The following is a 6,000-nucleotide window of genomic DNA, read 5'->3' on the forward strand; positions in this document are numbered from 1 at the left end:
TGAAGAGATCTGATAAGTTTTTACTTGATTGAATGTAATGAATATCAATATCTTTATTCTTCTCAAGCTCTCGTGTGAATGCGAGAAACGTAGAGGGAATATGTTTAGTTCTGTTGTTTTTTATGTATCATTCTTTCATTTGAGCAACATATGCAACATTATCTTCATATAGTATCACATGCTTCTTGTCGATTGATAATCCGCATGAGATTTGGATATGTTCCGTCATTGATTTTAGCCACACATATTCACGGCTTGCTTCATGTAGTGCAATAATCTCGGCGTAATTTGATGAAGTTGTTACGAGTGTTTGTTTCTGTGAACGCCAAGAAATTGCAGTGCCTCCACGGGTAAATGCATATCATGTTTGGGAACGTGCCTTGTGTGAATCAGATAAATACCCAGCATCAGCATAATCAAATATGCTTTGATTGGTATCTTTTGAATACAGAAGTCCCAAGTCTGTCGATCCTCGTAAATAACGAAATATATGTTTAATTCTGTTCCAGTGTCTTTTTGTTGGATATGAGCTAAATCTTGCCAATAAATATGCAGCAAAAGATATATCAGGTCTTGTGCAATTTGTAAGATACATAAAGGCACCAATAGCACTTAGATATGGTACTTCTGGACCGAGAATAACTTCATCATCTTCACATGGACGGAATGGATTCTTTTCTATGTTTAATGATCTAAAAACCATTGGAGTACTTAAATGATTTGATTTATCCATATTAAAACGTTTAATGACATTTTCTGTATAATTTGACTGGTGAACAAATATTCCACATTCTCTATGTTCAATTTACAAACCCAGACAATACTTTATTTTTCCAAGGTCTTTCATTTCAAATTCTTCCTTCAAGTACGACACAATTTCTTGAATTTCTTTATTCGTTCCAATAATGTTTAAATCATCAACATATAAAGCAATAATTACGCATCCGGATGTTGTTTTCTTAATGAAAACACAAGGGCATATTGAATTGTTTACATATCCCTTTTTCATTAAGTGTTCACTTGGTCGATTATACCACATTCGGTCGGATTGCTTTAACCCATATAATGATCTTTGTAATTTCAAAGAATAACATTATCTGGGTTTTGAATTTTGTGCTTCAGACATCTTAAATTCTTCAGGGATTTTCATATATATATATATATATATATATATTACTATCAAGTGATCCATATAAGTAAGCTGTTACAACATCCATAAGCGCATTTCTAAATTTTCAGATACCGCCAAACTAATCAAATACCGAAACGTATTCTCCACTTAATTGCATCCATAACAGGAGAATACGTTTCTTCACAATCAATTATAGGCCTTTGAGAAAAACCTTGTGCAACAAGTCGAGCTTTATATCTTACTATTTCATTTTTCTCATTTCGTTTTCGAATAAAAACTCATTTGTATCCAACAGGTTTTACACCTTCAGGTGTAAAGATTATAAGCCCAAAAACGTTACGCTTATTTAGCGAATCAAATTCAACCTGAATGTCGTCTTTCCATTTTATCCAGTCATGTCGATTTTTACATTCACCAAATGATTTTGGTTCATGATCTTCATTGTCATTTATGATGTCAAATGCCACATTGTAAAAAAATATCTCATCAATTTCTTTTGTATCTTTTCAGTTTCATATTTTTCAGTATTAATATAATTGATAGAGATTTCACGATTCTCATCAGTTTGTGGTTCTGACGAAACATTTTCATCATCATATATTTCTGTCGGAATATCATTATCTATTTTGTGATCATCGTGTTTCTCTATGATTTTTTTTTCCGAGGATTTTTATCCTTGAAACCAATTGGCCTTCCACGCTTCAGGCGTTTAATGACATCATGAGTGTCTTCAATTTGTTTCTTTGGAATTTCAATTCGAGCAGGGACATTTACAGCATGTATATATGATTTAGTTACCCCTTTTGTATCTGCAAATGCATTTGATATCTGATTTGCTATTTTTTGCAAGTTCACAATTTGTTGTAAATTTTTTTCACATTGTTTAGTTCTTGGATCCATATGTAATAATGATGATGTATACCATGTAATTTCATTTTTGATATTTTTCTTTTCTCCCCCTAACATTGGGAAGATTTTCTCATTAAAATTACAATAAGCAAAACGTGTTGTAAACACGTCGCATATCTGAGGCTCAAGATATCGAATGATTGATGGACTGTCATAACCAACATAAATTCAATTTTTCTTTGAGGTCCCATTTTTGTTCGTTGAGACGGTGCAATAGGCACATATACCATACATCCAAAAATTCTCAGATGAAAAATATCTGGTTCTTTACCAAATGCAAGCTGCAACGGGAAGTATTTATGATATGCACTTGGTCTGATGCGAATTAATGCAGCAGCATGTAAAATTGCATGACCCCATATAGAAACAGAGAGGTTTGTTTTCATAATCATTGGTCTATCAATCAGTTGTAGATGTTTAATCAATGATTCAGCTAATCCATTTTGTGTATGTACATGAGCCACTGGATGCTCAACAGTGATTCTCATTGACATACAATAATCATTGAAAGTCCGAGAAGTAAATTCATCAGCATTATCAAGTCTAATCTTCTTGATTGTATGAACGGGAAATTGATTCCGCAATTTTATTATTTGAGCAAGTAATCTTGCAAATGCCACATTGCGGGTTAATAAAGATACATGTGATCATCTGATGGAGGCATCGATCAATACCATAAAATATCTAAATGGTCCACATGGTGGATGAATCGGCAAACAAATATCACTCTGAATACGTTCAAGAAACATGAGTGATTCAGTTTGGATTTTAGCTGGTGATGGTCTTATAATAAGTTTTCTAAGAGAACATGCTTTGCATTGAAACTTATTATTTTGAAAGATCTTCTGGTCTTTCAGCGGATGAACATGTGTATTTTCTATAATTCTTCGCATCATTGTTGAACCAGGATGTCCTAATCGATCATGTCAATTAATCAATATTGAAGAATTATCAACTACTATGTTTGATTTAATATTGGAAAATCGTCCAATCCCCTTTCCATATAACCTCCTTCAGAAAATAAGGGAAGAAATCGGCCAACAAATCTTTCCAAAATTAAGTGGCGCTCGGGCGGTCAAATCCTACTGCTCGAGCGCCACATCCTCTGTCTTCATCTTTTTTCTCGCAGCCAACCGCGCTCGAGCGGTTAAATCCTACCGCTCGAGCGCCAAGTCTTCTGTATTTTTTTCTTCTTAAATCACACCTCTCAAGCCCGGGCGGTAGAATATTACCGTCCGAGCGCCAAGTCCTCTGGATTTTACTCTTCAACAACCACACCTCGCGCCCGGGCAGTAAGATTCTACCGCTCGGGCGCCAGCCTTTCTGCCACTTTCTTTTGGCTTGCATATTTTTGTTCCGATTTCAGTTTTCCGGCCATTTTACCTGCAATTCATCACGTACAAGTGAGACACGATCATATGCATATGCTTACTCTAAAACGAACAAAATGTAAATGAAATGCACATATGCACAATGCAAACACACACAAAATTAATGCAATAAAACAAGTAAAAACGACACCTATCGTTTGACTTTGTACAATTCCCTCACATGATTTGTCAACATTACGGTCCCATGAACACCCTACTAACAGATCAGAGATCAGAAAAAGCCGACAATTATTGGATTGCAAGGCGCTTGTGAATATGACGTCTGACGAACTATTTGATATATCGAAATCGAATTACAAGTGGTGTGATGCTTGGATTCGCAACGAAGAACGCATTTACAAAGGCAGAAACTCCCACAGTTACAAATTGAGAAGTTGATCTTTCTGAATAAAAGGTTCACTTGTTGCATTTGTGGAAATGTGTGTTGAGTAGTTGTTTCATCTTGCATAGTTCTTGTGTGAATATTCGTAAAACGAGTGGTGACTGTTCAAACATATATTCGAGAAGTTTATTAATTAAGTATGAGTAATTATGAGAGTTATGACATAAAAATCGTTTGTGAAATTCTATCAAGTTTGGGAGTTAAGAACCTTTTTAAATAGTTCATTCTTTTTAAATTTAATCATCTTCCCTGTCCGAAATATAAGTTTGTTTGTTTTAAGGAAAAAAAATCCAAATGTTTCTCTTTTAACTTGTGTTGTGCCTAATATTTCAGAAGCCCAAAATTCGGCCCAAATAAAATTGCAGTTGGCCCAATGAATCAACGTGATATCAGTTGCTGCCAATGCCCGACGTGGAAGAACGTGGAGTAATGGGGGAAGGGAAAACTGCTGTGCGGAATGTAACAAAAGAAAAAAAGAATAATCAGAAAGAAGGCCCAACAAATTCACACAAAAGTCTACAGCAACTTCTTTGCAACTTGACTTTCATATCAGTAATCGTCTTCCATAGATTTCAGATGTTTATTCCAGTTTCTTGTAAAAACTTTGTTCGAATTTATAACGGCATAACATATGTTGATGTTGTTTATGAGTTCCCCCTTTAATTTCATTATATTCATCATTTCAAGTTCTTATTTTTGGAGCCATTTTGAGGGAATTAGAACGAACGATCGAATTAAGATTCGCAACGTTTGATTAGAAGTCGGATTATTTCACGAATTTGGCACGAACACGTGCCTGGCACGCCCGCAAATTTTCGAGCCAAACAAGTTGGCACGCCCAGTGTGACACAATGCCTCCAAACCGTACTGAGAAGAGTGAAGGAATTCCTCCATCACTGGGGAAAGGTCATCGATCACAAGAAGAGTTTCAGGAAACTGATGCAGAAGGAAGAACGGTTGAAAGGCTCGTACACCAGTTCGAGGAAGAGACTATGAAAGAAGGAATTGCTGTTTCTGTTGGTGATGGGTCTTCGCCGAACTTCATGTTGGCCATGGAGAAAAATATCCGCAGCGATCTCAAGGAAATGACTCAAACTTTCGCTACTGTCATGATGGAATTTGTGGCAGAAATGAAGGAATGGAGAAAGTCTGCAAAAGGCGAAGTGGTTATGCCAGAGAGTGATAAACTTCAAGAGAATGACGTCAACCTGCTGAAAGATCAAGGCCAAGGATCAGGAGTTTCTCAGGTAGGTGAAAGTCGCCGTTTGGGGGAAGCACGAATTCCTGAATCTGCCAGGGAAGGGAGATACACTCCTCCGCACAAAAGGGATGAGGAGTTGGGGTTGAAATTCCAAAACTGCAGCAACAGTAAACAAATGGCTGGTAACATGTTCTCTGTGACGTCTCCTAGCTTACATCTAGGGATGTATGTTGATGGGGGAATGCGTGGATATTCAGCGCCAGGTTTGGGGAATAACGCTCGGGGGGCAATCTATCCTCCTCACCAGTTAAGACAAACTCCAACGTTGGATTTTGAGATGGTACGTGATGTGATTCAAGAGTTGTATGGCCCAGGAGTGAGGCCAATCAACCGACCAGAATTCCACAAACCGTATCCTGATGTTGTGGATCGTGACAACCCTTATCCAAAAGGATACCGCATTCCAGACTTCACGTTATATTCCGGGGAAGATGGTCAATCCAGCGTCGAACATGTGGCCAGGTTTACAATTCAGTGTGGGGAATTGGCAAATTTGGAGAACTTTTCTAATTACAAGTTACGTTTGTTCCCCAATTCCCTGACCAGTACTGCTTTCACATGGTATGCAACACTACCTCGAAACTCTATTATGACTTGGCATGATATGGAACGTCAATTCCATACACAATTCTTCCGGACAGTACATGAGATTAGTATATCGGAATTGTCAAGGGTGGTCCAAAAACCGGGGGAATCTGCCAATGATTTCATTTGTAAGTTCAAGAAGGTGAGAAGCAGATGCCGAGTTTTCTTCCCTGAATCAGAATACGTGATGATGGCACAGCGAGGACTCGATTTTGAACTTAGAAAGAAGTTCCAAGGGATGGAATTCCGTGATTTTTATGAACTTGCGGCCAAAGTGTCAGAGTATGAGGAATTGTTACGAGAAGAGAATCATAAAAGAAAGTCTACAGTGGGCTCTTAT

Source organism: Primulina tabacum, chromosome 9, assembly GCF_025594145.1.
Source record: "Primulina tabacum isolate GXHZ01 chromosome 9, ASM2559414v2, whole genome shotgun sequence".
NCBI classification, from domain to species: Eukaryota; Viridiplantae; Streptophyta; class Magnoliopsida; order Lamiales; family Gesneriaceae; genus Primulina; species Primulina tabacum.